General features: G+C 31.2%; 1 long non-coding RNA gene across 1 annotated transcript in view; it reads right to left on the reverse strand.

Moving 5' to 3' along the window:
* Positions 1–322: 322 nt before the first annotated feature.
* LOC147469650 (uncharacterized) overlaps positions 323–24,636 on the reverse strand; it is a 25,814-nt gene continuing 1,500 nt past the window's right edge. Inside the window, exons 2-3 of the long non-coding RNA XR_015191949.1 lie at positions 22,021–22,104; positions 323–421 (exon numbers count right to left, since the gene is read on the reverse strand). This is a non-coding gene — a long non-coding RNA (uncharacterized LOC147469650). The remainder of the gene's footprint in view (positions 422–22,020; positions 22,105–24,636) is intronic.

Here is a 24,636-nt window from a genome sequence, read left to right on the forward strand (position 1 = left end):
GTGAGTTGGATCTACTGCGGTCCTTAAGGTGTGTTTGTGTGTGGGTTGTTTCGGCCTGACAGCGGTTTGTGTAGCTTGATCCAGCATTTATACCATCGGTTCTGCTACTTTTGTTGTTTTTTTGGTTTGTTTGGCAGGGTGTCGAGGCGGTTGTGGTGGCAGATGTGCTGTTGCCTCTTGTTCAGATGACTGGGTGACGTTTGTCGGTGATCTTACGTTTTCTCGTCTGACTGATTGTGTTGTTTGTCAAATTTGAACTTTATCTGATTGTCCAGAGCCATGGTTGCCGACGTGCTGATGTTTGTGATGGGAGGAATTGCTTTTAGAATCCCCATGAGTCGGATTTTCCCAGGTCGAGCAGTAGGAGTTTGTTTCGGGCTAGGGTATTTTTTGCATGTTGTCTGAAACCGACTGTTAGGTTCTGGATGTGGGCATAGGTGATAAGGATTTCTTTAGAAAGATTGTCTGGGAGTGCCAGCTGCACTGTCTGTTTTATTTTCCTTTTCTTGGCTTATTAATGGTTTCCAGGTGTTTTGAGTTGAGCTACTTCTTTTATTAGTTTTATTTCCTTTTCTTTGTCTTTTTCTGTCATGATTTCCTTTGTCTTTTTCTGTCATGATTTCCTTTGTCTTTTTCTGTCATGATTTCCTTTGTCTTTTTCTGTCATGATTTCCTTTGTCTTTTTCTGTCATGATTTCCTTTGTCTTTTTCTGTCACGATTTCCTGGGCACTTTTTATTTCTTCCGTTCTTGTTGAAGGATAGGATTAAGAAGGAAATGTTGAGAGCAAGAGTGGCAGTGGGAGAGTTGCGAGAGGCCAGGCTGAGGTGGTTGGGGCCCGTTGTGCGGAGAGAGGAGAGCTACGTAGGGAACAGAGTGAGGAAGGAGGTGGTTGGGCAGAGAAAGAGGGAAAGACCAAAGAGAAGATGGAAGGACTGTGTGAACGAGGATCTGATGCAAAGGGATTGAAGGAGGAAGATGCAAGAAACAGAGCACTATGGAGGGCAAAAATTCGTACCGGCAACCTCACGTGAATGGGATTAAATCCAGAAGACAAGATACAACAACAACAAAAAAAAAATGTAAGTAATATATGCGATCCTTAAAAAAGACAAAAATCCTTAAAATAAACGTTAGTGCCATTCTGATAATTAAACGGATTACAGTTAAATGAGCTGATTTTCGTTATGTTAAAGGAAAAAACAATTGCAAGAAAAAAGATGCAAAAAAAAAAAAAAAAATGTAAGTAATATATACGATCCTTAAAAAATCCAAAAATACTTAAAACACACGTTAGAGCCATTCTGATAATGGAACGGATTAAAGTTAAATGCGCTGATTTTCCTTATATTAAAGGAAAAAGCAATTGCTAGAAAAAAAAGTGCAACAAAAAAATGCAAGTAATATATACGATTCTGAGAAAAACAAAAATGCTCAAAATACACGATAGAGCCATTCTGATAATGATATGGAACACAGTTAAATGAGCTGATTTTCGTTATATTAAAGGAAAAAGCAATTGCGAAAAAAAAAGTGCAAAATCAACAACAACAAAAATGTAAGTAATATATACGATCCTGAAAAAAGTCAAAAATGCTTAAAATACACGTTAGAGTCATTCTCATGATGAAACAGATTACAGTTAAATGTGTTGATTTGCGTTATATTAAAGGAAAAGACAATTGCGAGAAAAAAAGATGTAAAAAAAATGCAAGATATATGTACGGTCCTGAAAAGAAAGAATTGCTTAAAATACACGATAGAGCCATTCTGATAATGAAACGGATTACAGTTAAATGCGCTGATTTTCGTTATATTAAAGGAAAAAAGCAATTGCGAGAGGAAAGATGCAACAAAAAAATGCAAGTATTATATACGATCCTGAGAGAAATGCTTAAAATATACGTTGAAGCTATTCTGACAATGCAATGGATAACATTTTCGTTATTTTAAAGGAAAAAGTAATTGCGAGAAAAAAGGTGCAAAAATAATAATAATAATAATAATAATAAATAAATAAATAAAAACTCAAGTAATATATACGGTCCTGAAAAAAAAGCAAAAAATGCTTAAAATACACGTTAGAGCCATTCTAATAATTAAACGGATTACAGTTAAATGACATAAAATACATAACATAACATAAAATGCTTATAATACACGTTATGAATAATGAAACGGATTACAGTTAAATGCGCTGATTTTCGTATTATTAAAGGAAAAAATAATTGCGAAAAAAGGTGCAACAAAAAGAAAAATGACAGTAATATATACGATCCTGAAAAAATAGATAAAAAGTGCTTAAAATACACGTTAGAACTACTGTGATAATGAAACGGATTACAGTTTAATGCACTGACTTCCGCTATATTAAAGGAAAAAGCAAGAGCTAGAAAAAAGGTGCAAGAAAAAAAAATGCAAGTAATACAGTATACACGATCCTGAAAAAAATGCTTCAAATACACTTTAGAGCCATTCTGATAATGGAATGGATTACAGTTAAATGTGCATATTTTCGCTATATAAAAGTAAAAATCAATTGCGAGAAAAAAGGTGCAAGAAAAAATATGCAAGTAATATATACGATCCTGAAAAAACAAAAAATGCTTTAAATACACGTTAGAGCCATTCTGAAAATGAAACGAATTACAGTTAAATGCGCATATTTTCGTTATATTAAAGGAAAAAGCAATTGCGAGAAAAAAAATGTGAAAATATATATATATATATATATATATATATATACGATCTTGAAAAAAACAAAAAATCCTTAAAATACACGTTAGAGCCGTTTTCATAATAAAACGGATTACAGTAAAATACGCATATTTTCGTTATATTAAAGGAAAAAGCAATTCCGAGGGAAAAGGTGCAAGAAAAAAAAAAAAAAAAATGCAAGTAATATACACGATCCTGAAAAAAACAAAAATGCTTAAAATACACGTTAGAGCCGTTCTGATAATGAAACGGATTACAGTTGAATAAACATATTTTCGTTATATTAAAGGAAAAAGCAATTACGAGGGAAAAGGTACAAGAAAAAAAAATACAAGTAATATACACGATCATGAAAAAAGCCAAAAATGCTTATAATACACGTTAGAGCCATTCTGATAATGAAACGGACTACAATTAAGTGCGCTGATTTTAGTTATATTAAAGGAAAAAGCATCTCCGAAAAAAAAGTGAAAGAAAAAAAAAATTGTCAGTGATATACACGATCCTGAAAAAAAACGAAAAGCTTGAAATACACGTTAGAGCCATTCTGATAATGAAACAGATTATAGTTAAATGCGCTGATTTCGTTATATTAAAGGAAAAACCAATTGCGAAAAAAAGGTGCAAAAAAATGCAAATAACATAGACGATCCTGAAAAAAAGCTTAAAATACACGTTACAGCCATTCATAATGAAACGGATTACAGTTAAATGCGCTGCTTTTCGTTATATCAAAGGAAAAAGCAATTACGAGAAAAAAGGTACAAAAAAAAAAAAAAAAAAATGCAAGTAATATATACGATCCTGAAAAAGCCAAAAATCCTTAAAATGCACGTGAGAGCCATTCTGATAATGAAACGGATTACAGTTAAATGCTCTGATTTCTTTATAATAAAGGAAAAAGTAATTGGAAAAAAAATGAAAAAAATACAAATAAAAGAGACGATCCTGAAAAAAGCCAAAAATGCTTAAAATACACGTTAGAGCCATTCTGATAATAAAACGGATTACAGTTAAATGCGCTGATCTCGTTATATTAAAGAAAAAAAGAAAGTGCGAGAAAAAGGTGCAAAAAATATTGAAAAGGATTACAGTTAAATCCTCTGATTTTCGTTATATAAAAAGAAAATAAATTGCGAGAAAAATGGTGCAACAAAAAAAAAAATGCAATTAATATCTACGATCCTGAAAAAAGCCATAAATACTTGAAATACACGTTAGAGCCATTCTAATAATGAAATGCGCTGATTTTCGTTGTATTATTTGACAAATCAATTACGAAAATAATGGAAAAAAAGAGTAATATATACGATCCTGAAAAAAGCCAAAAATGCTAAAAATACACGTTAGAACCATTCTGATAATGAAACGAATTACAGTTAAAAGATGTGATTATCGTTATATTAAAGGAAAAAGCAATTGCGAGAAAAAAGAAAGAAAAAAAAAAAAGAATGCAAGTAATATATACGATCCAGAAAAAAAATGCCTCAATTCTGGTAATGAAACGAATTATAGTTATATGCGGTAATTTTCATTATATTAAAGAAAAAGCAATTGCGAGAAAAACATCAACAAAAAACAATGCAAATAATATATACGATCCTGAAAAAAACAAAAATGCTTAAAATACACGTTAGAGCCATTCTGATAATGAAATGGATTACAGTTAAATAAACTGATTTTCGTTATATTAAAGGAAAACGCAATTGCGAGAAAAAAGGTGAAAGTAATATATACGATCCTGAAAAAAAGCTTAAAATACACGTTAGATCCGTTCTCATAATGAAACTGATTATAGTTAAATGCGCTGATTTTCGTTATATTAAACGAAAAAGCAATTGCGAGAAAAAAAATGGAAAAAAATGGAAGTAATATAAATGATCCTGAGAAAAGCCAAAAATGTTTAAAATGCACGTTCGAGCCATTCTGATAATGAAACATATTACAGTTAAATGCGCTGATTTTCGCTATATTAAAGGAAAAAGTAATTGGGAGAAAAAAGGTGAAAGTAAAATAATACAAGTAATATATACGATCCTGAAAAAAACCAAAAATGCATAAAATACAGGTTAAAACAATTCTGATAATGATTACAGTTAAATGCGCTGATTTTCGTTATATTAAAGGAAAAAAACAAATGCTAGAAAAAAGGTACAAGAAAAAAAAGGCTAGTAATATATACGATCCTGAAAAAAAGCCAAAAATGCTTAAATACAGGTTAGAACATCTCTGATAATGAAACGAATCAAAGTTAAATGCGCATATTTTCGTTTATTAAAGGAAAAGACAATTGCGAGAAAAAAGGAGCAAAAAAAAAAGAAAAAAAATACAAGTAATATACAAGATCCTGAAAAAAAAGAAATGCTTGATTCACGTTAGAGCCATTCTGATGATGAAACGGATTACACTTAAATGCGCTGATTTTCATTATATTAAAAGAAAATGCAATTGCGAGAAAAAAGGTGCAAAAAATGAAAGTAATATATACATTCCTGAAAGAAAAAGAAAAATACTTAAAATACACGTTAGAGCCATTCTGATAATGAAATGGATTACAGTGCGCTGATTTTCCTTATATTTAAGGAAAAGCAATTGCAAGAAAAAAGGTGCAAGAAAAAAATGCAAGTAATATATACGAAATTGAAAAACAAAAATACTTAAAATACACGTTAGACACATACTTATAATGAAACGGATTACAGTTAAATGCGCTGATTTTCGTTATAATAAAGGAAAAAGCAATTGCGAGAAATAATGTGGAAAAAAATAGAAGTAATATACACGATCCTAAAAAAAAAACGAAAATGCTTAAAATAAACGTTAGTGCCATTCTGATAATGAAACGTATTACAGTTAAATGCGCTGATTTTCGTTATATTAAAAGAAAAGGATATTGCGAGAAAAAATGTGTAAGAAAAAAAAATGGAAGTATACACCATCCTGAAAAAAAAACACCAAAAATGGTTAAAATACACGTTCGAGCCATTCTGATAATGAAACGGATTAGAGTTAAATGCGCTGATTTTCGTTATATTAAAGGCAAAAGTAATTGGTAGAAAAAAGGTGAAAAAAATTAAATGCAAGTAACATACGATTCTGAAAAAAAGCTTAAAATACACGTCAGAAAAAATCAGAAAATGAAACGGATTAGAGTTAAATGCACTGATTTTCTTTATATGAAAGGAAACAGCAATTGCGAGAAAAAAGGTGCATGAAAAAAAATGCAAGTAATATATACGATCATGAAAAAAGCTAAAAATGCTTAAAATGCACGCTAGAACCATTCTGATAAGGAAACGTATTACAGGTAAATTCGCTAATTTTCGTTATATGAAAGAAAAAAGCAATTACGAGAAAAAATATGCAAGAAAAAAAATTCAAGTAATATACACGATCCTGAAAAAAAAAAAATCGTTGGAGCCTTTCCGATAATGAAACGGATTTTCGTTATACTAAAGGAAAAAACAATTTGGAGAAAAAAAGGTGAAAGAAAATGAAATGAGAGTAATATATACAATTCTTAAAAAAAACAAAAAATGCTTAAATTACGCCTTGGAACCACTCTCATAGTGAAAGGGATTACAGTTAAATGAGCTGATTTTCGTTATATTAAAGGAAAAAGCAATTGCGAGAAAAAAGGTGCAAAAAAGAAAAAAAAAATGCAAGTAATATACACGATCCTAAAAAAAAGCCATAAATGCTTAAATTCCACGTAAGAGCCATTCTGATAATGAAACGGATTAGTTAAATGCGCTGATTTTCGTTATCTTCAAGGAAAAAGTAATTGCAAGAAAAAAGGTGCACGAAAAAGAGCGCAAGTAATATACACGATCCTGAAAAAAAGCCAAAAATGCTTAAAATATACGTTAGAGTCATTCTGATAATCAAACGGATTACAGTTATACGCGCTGTGTCGCAGTCGACGGAGCGTCCAAGCGCAATCGCCCTCGATTACGTTACATAAAGGTGCGCCCTGCCTCAATTAAGATTGAAATTGAATGCCATGACTTTGCAGGAACGTATCTTGAGCGAGGAAGCAATATTGAAACACCAGTGACCCCTGGCAACCCCTTTGGCGACATCGAGTGCCGTTAGATACGACTCTGGCGCCGCTTCATCATCTCGCTGCTTCCGGGTCGACGTAGCAGCATGACAAGTGGATGCCTTATCAACCTGGAACGATATCAGGCCATTCCAGCATCCGCTGGCCTGAAAAGATGAATATAAACATTAGTTGCAGTTGCCAGATGCCACCAGAATCATTCGCTGCACTTCTATCTGCTCTTCTACGACGTAAATCGCGTTGCCGCGCCGCATAGTCCTCTTTTAAATGTTTATTAATGTTCTTAGGATGTAAGGAGTTTTTATTTCAAATGCTAGGACATATATTTATGTGTTGACACTGCAATACGCAATCTTTTGTATACAGAACATTCGAGCTAGTATTGCATAGAGAAGGTCGGGAGGTTTCTTAAGCAGTAGTATCTTTATACGTTTAATCGGTTTTGCATTTTTACTTTTTTTTCAGTTTTAAGAGCTTTTACGCCTTATTAGCGTGTTTCATTGCTGACATTCTTTTGTTTACATTCGGGTTTGTTTTTATTTACATTAATTCTTAGACCTCTGCGTTTTAAGAGTCATTTTTATTTTTCACTGATTCCATTTTAAGAACAGTATTTCGTTTTTAGTTATTTTACGTGTTTATCTACTTTTACGTAGTATTTTAAGATAACTCGAAAACTCTGCATATAAGAGCTGCCACGTGGGCTTCCAGCGGGGTCCGCTTCCAGCCTTTGTTCAACACGCTTGTCTTGTCAGAAAGCTCTGTTCTCTCTCTTCGAGTACCCTGGCTGATTTTTCCATCTCGCCCAGCAATAAGATAAGTTATTGGTCGTGTACAGTTGTGAAATTCAGGTCGAGAGTGGTGATTATTGCATCAAAATTAACGCCAGGTATAACATAGACAAGGTGCCTTTATTTTACTTTATTCGTGACTAAATTCTGCAGAAAGCAATATATTGTGGTGTCATCTATGTGACTGCGTCAATTCGCCATATTTCAGTTATATTAGTCAAGCTAATAATTACTTTCTTTTAATTGTTTACAACTGCTTGCCCCTATACGCAGTTATTTTAGTACAATTATTAAGTTAATCTATATTCAGCATTTAGGAAATTGTCTAGTATCATTCCTGTATTTCTGCCTCCACATCCATTTTAGATTATTTTTATTGGGGCGACATCAACCCCGATTTCTAAGTTGATTCGTTTCGCTATTTATCTATCTTATTGTGTTGGTTCAGGTCCCTTTTGCTACTGTTTGTATACCATCGGATATTTCTATATGTATATATATATATATATATATATATATATATATATATATATATATATATATATATATATGTCACTTCTTGAACGGTGTCTAAGAATGAACGTCTGTGGAGCAAAGGCCAACAACTAAAAAGTTCATTTATTTTTACATGTATGTCAATTGTTCTGTTATTTAATGATTACGGTATTTCTGCACATAATAAACGAAATTACCTGTGAAGTGTTTCTGAATCATATATTTTAAATACCGAGTGAATGATTATTATTTTAAAGTTTGTAAATTAATTTTAAATCATTTTAATTTCTTTCACATTGTGGATACTTTGGCTGAAGGAGGATACGAAATACTTACCTTAAAACTGGAGAAAAGTATTAACCTGAATATTGTATTTGAAACGAAGAGATCAATTTCAGCTTTCCATCTGAAGAGAATTATTTAATTATTCTATCCGAATAGAAAGCTTAACTTGAATTATGCATCTAGAAAAGAAGAAAGATATTAGCAATACTATAATAATACGACTCTATCTTGATAATACTGGCAGGTATTGACTTTGAGCATACGTTAAAATAATTATCAAATGAAATTGATTGCACCAGTATATGTGAATGAGTGATGGATATACTCCTGGCCTATTCATTTATAAATTATTAAGAAACTTGGTCACAAAATAAAATTTATGTACTTACCTGGAAGATGGTTTTATTGCTTTTAAAGATTTGGATTACTACTTACTTGAGAGTTGAAGTCGCCCCAGATGATGGTTTCTTGGATTACTATTTACCTATGGTTGAAATCTCCAGCTACTTCTCGATTACTCTGAAGGCTCGCAAATATATGAATAATTAGTACACATCGAGTCGGTTTAATCACGCAGTCTCTCAACTGTTTACTCACTCACACATTTGTTCAGTTATTCGTTCATAAATTCACACATCTCATACACCCACCACGCCCCCTCGGTTCGCACGCTACCAAACCACTTTCATACACGCATATTATACACACATACATCCACGCCCACACTCCTGTTTTTTCCCTTACACTCTCTTGCACACGATTCTTACACCCCCCACATACATGACGTTCCCAGACGTATAACTGGGTGATGGCAGCAAAGGAAAGAGTGACGTGCCAAGCGGGCTAATTCTATGCATATACTCATCATCAAACATCTCCATATTATACTCATCTGGCATTGAGCCATTGCACTGCAATTCCGTATATCTGCACACTACATTTAGTGGTAGGCAGGACGTCTATTTGGTATTCAACGGTACTACGGCTATAGGCTACAGGTATAGGACGTACAGCACTACTACTAAAGCCATTCTAATAATGAAACAGATTACAGTTAAATGCGTTGATTTTCGTTCTATTAATGGAAAAAGAATTGCGAGAACAAAGTGCAAAAAAGAAAGAAAAAATAAAATGCAAGTAATATATATAATCCTGAAAAAATTTAAATACCCGTTTGTGTCATTCTGATATTGTAAAGGATTACAATTAAATGCGCTGATTTTCGTTATATTAAAGGAAAAAGCAATTGAGAGGAAAGGTCCAACAACAACAAAAAAATGCAAGTAATATATACGATCCTGAAAAAAAAAAAAAAAAATGCTTAACATTCACGTTAGAGCCATTCTCATAATGAAAAAGATTACAGTTAAATGCGCTGAATTTTGCTATATTAAAAGAAAATATAAATTGCGAGAAAAAAAGTGCAACAAAAAAATGCAAGTAATATATACGATCCTGAAAAAAGCCAAATATGCTTATAATACACGTTTGAATCATTCTAAAAATTAAACAGATTAAAGTTAAATGCGCTGATTTTCGTTATATTACAAGAAGTAATTGCTAGAAAAAAGTGCAAAAAAAAAAAAAAAAAAAAAAAATGCAAACAATATATGCGATCCTGAAAAGTCAAAAATGCTTAAAATACACGTTCGAGCCATTCTGATAATATAACGGATCACGGTTAAATGCGCTGATTGGAATTGCAAGAAAAAATGTGAATAAAAAAATTGCAGGTAATATATTCGATCGTGAAAAAAACCCAACAAAGGATTAAAATACACGTTAGAAAAGGAAATGGATTACAAATACAGCGCATTTAACGGATTACAGTTAAATGCGCTGATTTTCGTTATATCAAAGGAAAAAGAAATTTCGAGAAAAAAGATGCAACAAAAAAAAAATGTAAGTAATATATACGATCCTGACAAGTCAAAAAATGCTTAAAATACACGGTACAGCCATTCTCATAATAAAACGGATTACAGTGAAAATCGCTGATTTTCGTTATATCAAAGGAAAAAGCAATTGCAAGAAAAAAGGTGCAAAAAAATGCAAATAACATATACGAACCTGAAAAAAAGCCAAAAATTATTAAAATACACATTAGAGCATTTCTCATAATAAAACTGATTACAACTAAATGCGCTGATTTTCTTTATATCAAAGGAAAAAGCAAATTCGAAAAAAGGTGCAAAAAAAAAAAAAAAAAAAAAAATACAAGTAATATATAATAAAATACACGTTAGAACCATTATGATAATTAAACGGATTACAATTAAATGCGCTGATTTTCGTTATATTAAAGGAAAAGGCAATTGCAAGAAAAAAGGGTGGAATAAAAAAAAGGCAAGTAATATGTACGATCCTGAAAAAAACGAAAAATTCTTAAAATACACGTTAGAGCCATTCTGATAATGAAAGGGATTACAGTTAAATGCGCTGATCTTTGTTATATATAAAAAAAAAAAAAAAAAAAAAAAAAGATTAAGTAATATATACGGTCCTGAAAAAAAAGTCAAAAATGCTTAAAATACACGTTACAGCCATTCTGATAATTAACAGATTACACTTAAACGTGCTGATTTTCGTTATATTAAAGGAAAAAGCAATTGCGAGAAAAAAGGTACAACAAAAAGAAATGAAAGTATTATATAAGATACTGAAAAAAATGCTTAAAATACACGTTAGAGCCATTCTGATAATGAAACGTATTACAGAAAAATGCGCTAATTTTCGTTATATTAAAGGAAAAAGCAATTGCGAGGAAGAAAGTGCACCAAAATAAAATGCATGTAATTGTTTTTTCCTTTAATATAACGAAAATCAACGCATTTAACAGTAATCCATTTCATTATCAGAATGGCTCATACGTGTATTCTAAGCATTTTTGGCTCTTTTCAGGATCGTATATATTACTTGCATTTTTTTTTTTTTCAATTCTTTTTCTCGCAATTCATTTCTCCTTTAATATGATAAAATTCAGCGCATTTAATTGTAATCCCTTTCATTATCAGAATGGCTCTAACGTGTATTTTAAGCATTTTTGGCTTTTTTCATGATCGTATATATTACTTGCCCTTTTTTTTTGTTCAACTTTTTTCTCGATATTGCTTTTTTCTTTAATATAACGAAAATCAGTGCATTCTGATAACCAAACGGATTACAGTTAAATGCGCTGATTTTCGTTATATTAAAGGAAAAAGATATTGCAAGAAAAATGTGCAAAAATGCCAAAAAAGGCATACATGCATATTAAAGGAAAAAGGAATTGCGAGAAAAAAGGTGCAAGAAGAAAAAAATGACGATCCTGAAAAAACGAGAATGCTTAGAATACACGTTACAGCCATTCTGATAACAAAACGGATTACAGTTAAATGCGCTGCTTTTCGTTATATTAAAGGAAAAAGCAATTGCGAGAAAAAATGTGCAAAAAAGCCAAAAAAGGCAGACATATAACCGATCACGAAAATACCCAAAAATGCTTAAAATACACGTTAGAGGCGTTCTGATAACCAAACAGATTACAGTTAAATCCGCAGATTTTCGTTATATTAAAGAAAAAAGCAATTGCGAGAAAAATGTGCAAAAATGCTAAAAATGGCAGACATGTAACCGATCCTGAAAATACCCAAAAATGCTTAAAATACACGTTAGAACCATTCTGATAACGAAACGAATTATAGTTAAATACGCTGATATTCGTTATATTAAAGGAAAAAGCAATTGCGAGAAAAATGTGCAAAAAACCCAAAAGAGGCAGACACGTAACCGATCCTGAAAATACCGAAAAATGCTTAAAATACACGTTAGAGCCATTCTGATAACGAAACGGATTAAAGTTAAATGCGCTGATTTTCGTTATATTAAAGGAAAAAGGAATTGCGAGAAAAAAGGTGCAAGAAGAAAAAAATGACGATCCTGAAAAAACGAGAATGCTTAAAATACACGTTACAGCCATTCTGATAACGAAACGGATTACAGTTAAATGCGCTGCTTTTCGTTATATTAAAGGAAAAAGCAATTGCGAGACAAAAGTAATTGCGAAGAAATAAATGTAAGAAAAAAAAAATTGATCCTGAAAAAAAAAAACGAAAATGCTTAATACACCGTACAGTATTTGACTAACGAAACGGATTACGGTTAGATGCGTGGTTTTCGTTATATTAAAGGAAAAAAAAGCAAATTGCGAGAATAAAGGTGCAAGAAAAAATAAATGACTGGAAAAAAAAAAAAAATAAAATTGTTAAAATACACGTTAGAGCCATTCTGAACGATAAACAGTTTCCAGTTCGAAGCACTGATTTTCGTTTTAAAAAGGAAGGAAAAAGCAAATTTCGAGAAAAAAAGTGCAAGATAAAGACGCGATCCTGAAAAGAAAACGGAATATGCTTAAAATACACGTAAGAGCCATTCTGATAACGAAATAGATTACAGTTAAATGCGCTGATTTTCGTTATATTAAAGAAAAAGCAATTGAGAGAAAAAAGGTGTAGGAAAAAAAATGACGATCCTGAAAAAAAATTAAACTGCTAAAAATACACGTTAGAGCCATTCTGATAATGAAACGGAATACAGTTAAGATCGCTGATTTTCGTTATATTAAAGGAAAAAGCAATTCCGAGATAAAAAGGTGCAAGAAAAAAAATGACGATCCTGAAAAAAACCGGAATATGCTTAAAATACACGTTAGAGCCATTCTCATAACGAAACGGATAACAGTTAAATGCGCTTATTTTCGTTATATTAAAGGAAAAAGCAATTGCAAGAAAAAAGGTGCAAGAAAAAAAAATGACGATCCTGGAAAAAAACAGAAAATGCTTAAAATACACGTTAGATCCATTGTGATAACGAAACGGATTACAGTTAAAATCGCTGATTTTCGTTATATCAAAAGAATAAAAAAACTGCGAGAAAAAAGTGCAGAGAAAAAAAATGACGATCCTGAAAAAAAACGAGAATGCTTAAAATACACGTTAGAGCCATTCTGATAACGAAACGCATTAGAGTTAAATGCGCTGATTTTCATTATATTAAAGGAAAAAGCAATTGCGAAAAAAGGGTGCAAGAAAAAAATATTACGATCCTGAAAAAAAAACCAAAACTGCTTAAAATAAACGTTAGAGCCATTCTGATAACGAAACGGATTACAGTTAAATGCGCTAATTTTCGTTATATTAAAGGCAATTGCGAGAAAACACAATTGCGAGAAAAAAGGTGCAAGAAAGAAAAATGACGAACCTGAAAAAAACGAAAGTGCTTAAAGTACAGGTTAGAGCCATTCTGATAACGAAACGGATTAGAGTTAAAATCACTTATTTTTGTTATATTAAAGGAAAAAGCAATTGCGAGAATAAAGGTACAAGAAAAAAAAGGACAATCCTCAAAAAAAAAAAAAAAAAAATGCTTAAAATTCACGTTAAAGCCATTGTGATAACGAAACGGATTACAGTTAAATGCGCTGATTTTCGTTATATTATTAAAGGAAAAAGCAATTCCGAGGAAAAAGGGGTAAGATAGAAAATAACAATCCTGAAAAAAAAACAAAAATGCTTAAAATACACGTTACAACCATTCTGATAACGAAACGAATTACAGTTAAAATCGCTGATTTTCGTTATATTAAAGGAGAGGATGAATAAAAAAAAAAACGGTAAACAAAAAAAATTTTAAAAAAAATTTTTCGTTATATTATTAAAGATTGCGAGAAAAAACGTGTAAGAAAAAAAAATAATTTTAAAAATGATTTTCGTTATATTATTAAAGGAAAAAGCAATTCCGAGGAAAAAGGGGTAAGATAGAAAATAACAATCCTGAGAAAAAACCGAAAATGCTTCAAATACACGTTAGAGCCATTCTGATAACGAAACGGATTACAGTTAAAATCGTTGATTTTCCTTATGTTAAAAGAAAAAGCAATTGTGAGAAAAAAGGTGAAAAGAAAAAAATAACGATTATAAAAAAAACAGAAAAATATTAAAATATACGTTAAAGCCATTCTGATACCGAAACGGCATGCGTTACCCCTATAATCGCTGATTTTCGTTATATTAAAGGAAAGACCAACTGCGAGAAAAAAAGTGCAAGAAAAAAAAAGATGATCCTTAAAGAAACCAGAAAATGCTTAAAATACAAAACGAATTACAGTTAAATGCGCTGATTTTCGTTATATTAAAGGAAAAAGCAATTGAGAGAAAACAGGTGCAAGAAAAAATAAATGACGATCCTGAAAAAAACGAAATGCCTAAAATACACGTTAGAGCCACTCCTATAACGAAACAGATTACTATTAAATGCGCTGATTTTCGTTGTATTAAAGGAAAAAGCAATTGCGAAAAAAAAACAGCAGGAAAAAAATAATCCTGAAAAAAAACGAAAATACTTAAAATACACGTTCGAGCCATTGTGATAACAAAACGAATTACAGTTAAATGCGTTGATTTTCGTTATATTAAAGGAAAAATTAATTCTAAGAAAAAAGGTGCAAGAAAAAATAAATGACGATCCTGAAAAAAAAACGAAATGCCTAAAATACACGTTAGAGCCATTCCTATCAGCGATTTTAACTGTAATCTGTTTCGTTTTCAGAATAGCTTTAAGGTGTATTTTAAGCATTTTCGGTTTTCTTCATGATTGTCATTTTTTTTCTTGCACCTTTTTTCTCGCAATTGCTTTTTCCTTTAATATAACGAAAATAAGCGCATTTAACTGTAATCCGTTCCGTTATCAATATAGCTCTAACGTGTATTTTAAGCTTTTTTTTTCACGATTGTCTTTTTTTTCTTGCACCTTTTTTTCTCGCAATTCCTTTTTCCTTTGATATAACGAAAATCAGCGATTTTAACTTTAATCCGTTTCGTTATCAGAATGGATCTAATCTGTATTTTCAGCATTTTCGTTTTTTTCAGGATCGTCATTTTTTTTTCTTGCACCTTTTTTCTTGCAATTGCTTTTTCCTTTAACATAACGAAAATCAGCGATTTTAACTCTAATACATTTCGTTACCAGAATGGCTCTAACGTGTATTCAAAGCATATATTTTTTTTCAGGATCGTCATTTTTTTTTCTTGCACCTTTTTCCTTTAATATAACGAAAATCAGCGCATTTAACTGTAAGCCGTTGCGTTATTAGAATGGCTCTACCGTGTATTTTAAGCATTTTCGATTTTTTTTCAGGATCGGCTTTTTTTTTCTTACACCTTTTTTCTCGCGATTGCTTTTTACTTTAATATAACGAAAATCAGCTCATTTAAATGTAATCCGTTTCGTTATCAGAATGGCTCTAACGTGTATTTTAAGTATTTTCGTTTTTTTTTTCCAGGATCGTCATTTATTTTTTCTTGCACCTTTTTTCTCGCATTTGCTTTTTCCTTTAACATAACGAAAATCAGCGATTTTAACTGTAATACGTTTCGTTATCAGAAAGGCTCTAACGTGTATTCTAAGCATTTTCGTTTTTTTTTCTTTTCAGGATCGTAATTTTTTTTTCTTGCACCTTTTTTCTCGCAATTGCTTTTTCCTTTAACCTAACGAAAATCAGCGCATTTAACTGTTATCTGTTTCGTTATCAGAATGGCTCTAACGTGTATTTTAAACATTTTCAATTTTTTTCAGGATAATTCTTTCTTCTTGCACCTTTTTTCTCGCAATTGCTTTTTCCTTTGAATATAACGAATATCAACGCACTTACCAGTAATCCGTTTCGTTATGAGAATGGCTCAAACATGTATTTTAAGCATTTTCGGGTTTTTTTTCAGGATTCTTTTTTTTTCCTTGGATATAGTTTCTCGCAATTGCTTTTTCCTTTAATATAACGAAAATCAGGGATTTTATCTGTAATCCGTTTCGTTATCAGAATGGCTCTACCGTGTATTTTAAGCATTTTCGTTTTTTTTCAAGATCGAATTTTTTTTTCTCGCACCTTTTTTCTCGCAATTGCTTTTTCCTTTAACCTAACGAAAATCAGCGCATTTAACTGTTATCTGTTTCGTTATCAGAATGGCTCTAACGTGTATTTTAAACATTTTCAATTTTTTTCAGGATAATTCTTTCTTCTTGCACCTTTTTTCTCGCAATTGCTTTTTCCTTTGAATATAACGAATATCAACGCACTTACCAGTAATCCGTTTCGTTATGAGAATGGCTCAAACATGTATTTTAAGCATTTTCGTTTTTTTTTTCAGGATTCTTTTTTTTTCCTTGGATATAGTTTCTCGCAATTGCTTTTTCCTTTAATATAACGAAAATCAGGGATTTTATCTGTAATCCGTTTCGTTATCAGAATGGCTCTACCGTGTATTTTAAGCATTTTCGTTTTTTTTTCAAGATCGCAATTTTTTTTTCTCGCACCTTTTTTCTCGCAATTGCTTTTTCCTTTAATATAACGAAAATCAGCGCATTTAACTGTAATCCGTTCCGTTATCAGAAATGCTCTAACGTGTATTTTAAGCATTTTCGGGTTTGTTTTTTTTTGAGGATCGTCATTTTTTTTCTTGCACCTTTTTTCTCGCAATTGCTTTTTTCTTTAACATAACGAAAATCAGTGATTTTAACTGTAATCCGTTTCGTTATCATAATGGCTCTAACGTGTATTTTAAGCATTTGCGGTTTTTTTTCAAGATCGTCCTTTTTTTTCTTGCACTTTTTTTCTCGTAATTGTTTTTTCCTGTAATATAACGAAAATCAGCGCATTTAACTGTAATCCGCTTCGTTATCAGAATGGCTATAACGTGTATTTTAAGCATTTTCGTTTTTTTCATTATCTTAATTTTTTTTCCTGCACCTTTTTTCTCGCAATTGTTTTTTCCTTTAATAAAACGAAAATCAGCGATTTTAATTGTAATCTGTTTCGTTTTCAGAATGGCTCTAACGTGTATTTTAAGCATTTCCGTTTTTTTTCAGGATTTTCATTTTTTTTCTTGTACCTTTTTTTCGCAATTTCTTTTTCCCTTAATATAACGAAAATCAGTGCATTTAACTGTAATCCCTTCCGTTATCAGTACAGCTCTAAATTGCATTTTAAGCATTTTCTTTTTTTTTCAGGATTGTCATTTTTTTTATTGCACCTTTTTTCTCGCAATACCTTTTCCTTTAATATAACGAAAATCAGCGATTTTAACTGTAATCCGTTTCGTTATCAGAATGGCTCTAACGTGTATTTTCAGCATTTTTTTTTTTTCATGATCGTCATTTTGTTTTTCTTTGCACCCTTTTTCTCGCAATTGATTTTTCTTTTAATATAACAAAAATCAGTGCATTTAACTGTAATCCGTTTCGTTATCAGAATGGCTCTAACGTGTATTTTAAGCATTTTCGGTTTTTTTTTAGGATCGTCATTTTTTTTTTCTTGCACCTTTTTTCTCGCAATTGATTTTTCCTTTAATATAACAAAAATCAGTGCATTTAACTGTAATCCGTTTCGTTATCAGAATGGCTCTAACGTGTATTTTAAGCATTTTCGTTTTTTTTTCAGGATCGTCATTTTATTTTCTTGCACCTTTTTTCTCGCAATTGATTTTTCCTTTAAAATAACAAAAAATCAGTGGATTTACCTGTAATCCGTTTCGTTATCAGAATCGCTGTAACGTGTATTTTAAGTATTTTCGGTTTTTTTTTCAGGATCATTTTTTTTTCTTGCACCTTTTTTCTTGCAATTTGTTTTTCCTTTGATATAACAAAAATCCGTGCATTTAACTGTAATCCGTTTCGTTATCAGAATGGCTCTAACGTGTATTTTAGGCATTTTCGGAGTTTTTTCAGGATCGTAATTTTTTTTTTGTTGCACCTTTTTTCTCACAATTTATTTTTTCTTTAATATAACAAAAATCAGTGCACGTAACTGTAATCCGTTTCGTTATCAGAATGGCTCTAACGTGTATTTTAAGCATTTTCGTTTTTTTTTTTTTTCAGGATCGTCATTTATTTTTCTTGCGCCTTTTTTCTCGCAATTGATTTTTCCTTTAATATAACAAAAATCAGTGCATTTAACTGTAATCCGTTTCGTTATCAGAATGGCTCTAACGTGTATTTTAAGCATTTTCGTTTTTTTTTCAGGATCGTCATTTTTTTTTTCTTTCACCTTTTTTCTCGCAATTGATTTTTCTTTTAATATAACAAAAATCAGTGCATTTAACTGTAATCCGTTTCGTTATCAAAATGGCTCTAACGTGTATCTTAAGCATTTTCGGGATTTTTTCAGTATCGTCATTTTTTTTTCTTGCACCTCTTTTCTCGCAATTGATTTTTCCTTTAATATAACAAAAATCAGTGCATTTAACTGTAATCCGTTTCGTTATCAAAATGGCTCTAACGTGTATTTTTAGCATTTTCGGGTTTTTTTTCAGGATCGTCATTTTTTTTTTTTTTTTGTACCTTTTTCTCGCAATTGATTTTTCCTTTAATATAAAAGGAATCAGTGCATTTAACTGTAATCCGTTTCGTTATCAGAATGGCTCTAACGTGTATTTTAAGCATTTTTGTTTTTTTTTCAGGATCGTCTTTTTTTTTTTTTTTTGTTGCACCTTTTTTCTCGCAATAGATTTTTATTTTAATATAACAAAAATCAGTGCATTTGACTGTAATCCGTTTCGTTATCAGAATGGCTCTAACGTGTATTTTAAGTATTTTCGCTTTTTTTTTCAGGATCGTCATTTTTTTTTCTTGCACCTTTTTTCTCGCAATTGATTTTTCTTTTAATATAACAAAAATCAGTGCATTTAACTGTAATCCGTTTCGTTATCACAATGGCTCTAACGTGTATTTTAAACATTTTCGGATTTTTTTGAGGATCGTCATTTTTTTTTTATTCCACCTTTTTTCTCGCAATTTATTTTTCCTTTAATATAACAAAAATTAGTGCATTTAACTGTAATCCGTTTCGTTATCAGAATGGCTCTAACGTGTATTTTAAGCATTTTCGTGTTTTTTTCAGGATCGTCTTTTTTTTCTTGCACCTTTTTTTCTCACAATTGATTTTTCCTTTAATATAACAAAAATCAGTGCATTTAACTGTAATCCGTTTCGTTATCAGAATGGCTCTAACGTGTATTTTAAGCATTTTCGGGTTTTTTTCAGGATCGTCATTTTTTTTTCTTGCACCTTTTTTCTCGCAATTGATTTTTCCTTTAATATAACAAAAATCAGTGCATTTAACTGTAATCCGTTTCGTTATCAGAATGGCTCTAACGTGTATTTTAAGTATTTTCGGGTTATTTTCAGGATCGTTATTTTTTTTTCTTGCACCTTTTTTCTCGCAATTGATTTGTCCTTTAATATAACAAAAATCAGTGCATTTAACTGTAAATCGTTTCGTTATCAGAATGACTCTAACGTGTATTTTAAGCATTTTTGTTTTTTTTTCAGGATCGTCATTTTTTTTCTTGCACCTTTTTTCTCGCAATTGATTTTTCCTTTAATATAACAAAAATCCATTCATTTAACTGTAATCCGTTTCGTTATCAGAATGGCTCTAACGTGTATTTTAAGCATTTTCGTTTTTTTTCAGGATCGTCATTTGTTTTTCTTGCTCCTTTTTTCTCGCAATTGATTTTTCCTTTAATATAACAAAAATCAGTGCATTTAACTGTAATCCGTTTCGTTATCAGAATGGCTCTAACGTGTATTTTAAGCATTTTCGGTTTATTTTTCAGGATTGTCATTTTTTTTCTTGCACCTTTTTTTTCTCGCAATTGATTTTTTTCTATAATATAACAAAAATCAGTATATTTTACTGTAATCCGTTTCGTTATCAGAATGGCTCTAACGTGTATTTTAAGCTTTTTCGGGTTCTTTTCAGGATCGTCATTTTTTTTTCTTGCACCTTTTTTCTCGCAATATATTTTTCCTTTAATATAACAAAAATCAGTGCATTTAAATGTAATCCAGTTCGTTATCAGAATGGCTCTAACGTGTATTTTAAGCAATTTGGGGTTTTCTTCAGGATCGTCATTTTTTTTTTCTTGCACCTTTTTTTCTCGCAATTGATTTTTCCTTTAATATAACAAAGATCAGTGCATTTAACTGTAATCCGTTTCGTTATCAGAATGGATGTAACGTGTATTTTACGCATTTCCGTTTTTTTTTGAGGATCGTCATTTTTTTTTCTTGCACCTTTTTTCTCGCAATTGATTTTTCCTTTAATATAACAGAAATCAGTGCATTTAACTGTAATCCGTTTCGTTATCAAAATGGCTCTAACGTGTATTTTAAGCATTTTCTGTTTTTTTCAGGATCGTCATTTTTTTTTCTTGCACGTTTTTTCTCGCAATTGATTTTTCCTTTAATATAATAAAAATTAGTGCATTTAACTGTAATCCGTTTCGTTATCAGAATGGCTCTAACGTGTATTTTAAATATTTTCGTTTTTTTTTCAGAATCGTCATTTTTTTTTTCTTACACCTCATTTCTCGCAATTGATTTTTCCTTTAATATAGCAAAAATCAGTGCATTTAACTGTAATCCGTTTCGTTATCAGAATGGCTCTAACGTGTATTTTAAGCATTTTTGTTTTTTTTTCAGGATCGTCATTTTTTTTTTCTTGCACCTTTTTTCTCGCAATTGATTTTTCCTTTAATGTAACAAAAATCAGTGCATTTAACTGTAATCCATTTCGTTATCAGAATGGCTCTAACGTGTATTTTAAGCATTTTCGTTTTTTTTCAGGATCGTCATTTTTGTTTCTTGCACCTTTTTTCTCGCAATTGATTTTTCCTTTAATATAACAAAAATCAGGCCATTTAACTGTAATCCGTTTCGTTATCAGAATGGCTCTAACGTGTATTTTAAGCATTTTCGGTTTTTTTTCAGGATCGTTATGTTTTTTTCTTATACCTTTTTTCTCGCAATTGATTTTTCCTTTAATATAACAAAAATCAGTGCATTTAACTGTAATCAGTTTCGTTATCAGAATGGCTCTAACGTGTATTTTAAGCATATTTGGTTATCAATTGCGAGAAAAAAGGTGCAAGAAAAAAAAATGACGATCCTGAAGAAAACCCCGAAAATGCTTAAAATACACGTTAGAGCCATTCTGATAACGAACTGGATTGCGAGAAAAAAGGTGCAAGAAAAAAAAAATGACGATCCTGAAAAGAACCCAAAAAAGCTTAAAATACACGGATTACAGTTAAATGCACTGATTTTTGTTACATTAAAGGAAAATTCAATTGCGAGAAGAAAGGTGCAAGAAAAAAAAATAACGATCCTGAAAAAAAAACGAAAATGCTTAAAATACACGTTAGAGCCATTCTGATAACGAAACGGATTACAGTTAAATGCACTGATTTTTGTTATATTAAAGCAAAAATCAATTACGAGAAAAAAGGTGCAAGAAAAAAAAATGACGATCCTGAAAAAAAAGCGAAAATACTTAAAATACACGTTAGAGCAATTCTGATAACAAACCGGATTACAGTCAAATGCACTGATTTTTTTTATATTAAAGGAAAAATCTATTGCGAGAAAAAAGGTGCAACAAAATACACGTTAGAGCCATTCTGATATATATATATATATATATATATATATATATATATATATATATATATATATATATATATATATATATATATACATATATATACATATATATACATATATATTTATATATTTATATATCTATATATCTATCTATCTACATAAATATATACAAAAATTAATATCAAAATTTACTTACTGATCTTATTTTCAGAATCTTCTTCTTTTTGATGTACTCCTCATCTGTGTATAACTCCACTTTATTGCAGTTTGATGCTTCATTCTGGTGTTAAAAATACTAAGATTTAGAAACACAACTAATCATTAATTTGTATACTATGCTTTTATATGCATCTATGAGATTTATACACCTATAAACACCCAAACTACAAACACACTCACACACTCACACACGCATACGCACACCCATATATATTTATATACTTTTGTATTGTATTTATATGTAATGTATATATATGTATATATATGTATATATATGTATATATATATATATATATATATATATATATATATATATATATATATATATATATATATACATTTATATTGTATTTATGTATATGTATGTATATGTATATATATGTATATATATATGTATATATATGTATATATATATGTATATATATGTATACATATGTATATATATATATATATATATATATATATATATATATATATATATATATATATATATGTGTGTGTGTGTGTGTGTGTGTGTGTGTGTGTGTGTGTGTGTGTGTGTGTGTGTGTGTGTATCCCAGTATGGAATATACATTGGTGATGAGGAATACACATATACGATATATTCAAACTGTGTCATCTCTTAAAGTTCCCGAAAATCAATGTAATTGCTATACATAAAAGGGTGGGTCCAGCGGGGGTGAAGCCCCTTCTTGGCTAGGGCTAGCTTCAAAGCTAGATAAAGTTAGGGTGGTCAATAGATAAGAATTTAGCAGACAAAATTACCGCATTTAAAATTCCTAAAAATCAATGAAAGTACCAATAATTTCAGAAATAGATAAAGTTAGGTTAGTAAATAGGTTAGAGTACTGTAGATAAAATAACCAAAAACAAGGCATTCAAAATTTCCACCAAAATCCCTTTGTGCGAATGCTGTGCACACAGTACGCCATGCGGGTGAATAAATAATAATGAAACAGTGTCTTTAACATTTTCATTTTTTAGTAGATGGTATAAGATGAACCTAAGGAATATTTTTCATATACATCAATCCAATTTATTCATACATTATCCTGCCATTTTGATAAATTTGGATAAAGAAGCAACCAATCTTCTGGGTACGACACAATATTTTCTGGGTAGTTTTTGTTTTGTTTTGCACAGTCATAATATTCACTTCCTCCAGAAACCTTTTGTTTCCGTGCACCCACATCAACACGATATTGAACAATTTCTGGTGGGAGATTTAAACAAGTTTTTTGGTAGCAAAGCCTAACCCATAAACCTAACCTAGCCTAGTTTTTAAGTTAGCCTAGCCAAGGAGACTCCCCTTTTTTCAAGCCACTTTGTGGCAGATACTTATCTGCCACAAACACAGTTTTCCTCATATATGTATGCAACAAAAGCTAACTGATGGATCTGACCTAACCTAACCTATTTATTTTTTGCCCTAGCCAGGGGGGCCTCTGCCCCCCCCCCCCTGGCTTTGGCCCGACAATGGGCCTTATGACATAAATGAAGTTCAGGGATTTTAAATCACAGTGTTATTTTATTGTGCTATGAGTAAGGAGTGAATGATGATTAATTACTATATATAATTACTATAATTATCATACCATTAAGCAAACCTAACATCTAAAACCTAGATGGCACCACTTTCTTCTAGCACCAGCAGAAGAGAGAGCCTTGAATGGCATCCATCCACAGTATCTATAGGCACTATCTTTAGAGAGCGATGGCACACAGCAAGTTGATGACCTCTTGGTCTAAAGTACCGCCGATGAAGGATGTACAAGCAGAACGAGAAGAGGAAGGTGACTCGACCCATACCCAGTGTCTAAAATGTGCTCCTGTGCCAATATGGATGCCTTTCACTGTGGCACTCACACTCACAAGCACAAATTTCATTCCTCTTCCCTACCTCTTCATGTAATATTCATTGTAGGTGGTTATATGTTTCATATTCATTCATGACAGCACAAAAATACAAAAAAATAAAGTTGCTTTATGCCCTCCCATAAAATAGCAATACTTCTATCACACTGAGTGTAAAGAAAATAATGAGCTGATATGGATCATATACTACAATTTTGTCAACTGCAGTATTGATAAAGCCTGTTACATGGCACATATAAGTCTCTAAATACAATAAAACACACACACACACAAAAATAGCTCTAGTTTCATAATGAGTGACTGTAATAGAGTGGCAAGATTCAAATTATGTTGCTTCAAGCTACCTCGCTCTGAAATAAAACCCTGGGCAAGCGTATCTATCCTCTATCCACAATGGGTTAATGCACTTGGTAGCCATATCTTTACTGATTTTGGAATTCGAACGAGGACCCATACTCACCACTGAAATGTCTGTGATTGGTTGATAAATTTGTCGATTAGATCAATTGTTCTCTAATTGGTGCTATTATTGTCACGTGACATCATTGCCTATTGGCAATCTTTTATTGTATTTCTGCAGGTGAGGTCAGCGCATGCCCCGACTAGATATTTTTCAGTTTTCAGTTCGTCAGTGCAGTGGAAACATCTCATTTTGCTCATTTTAAAATAAATTTGGTAAATTTTCCGAACAACGCCGCGTCGCTAAATACCACAAAAG

The sequence above is a fragment of the Penaeus japonicus genome, unplaced genomic scaffold, assembly GCF_977035675.1.
Source record: "Penaeus japonicus unplaced genomic scaffold, GWHDUDI00000001_assembly GWHDUDI00000020, whole genome shotgun sequence".
Classification (NCBI taxonomy): Eukaryota; Metazoa; Arthropoda; class Malacostraca; order Decapoda; family Penaeidae; genus Penaeus; species Penaeus japonicus.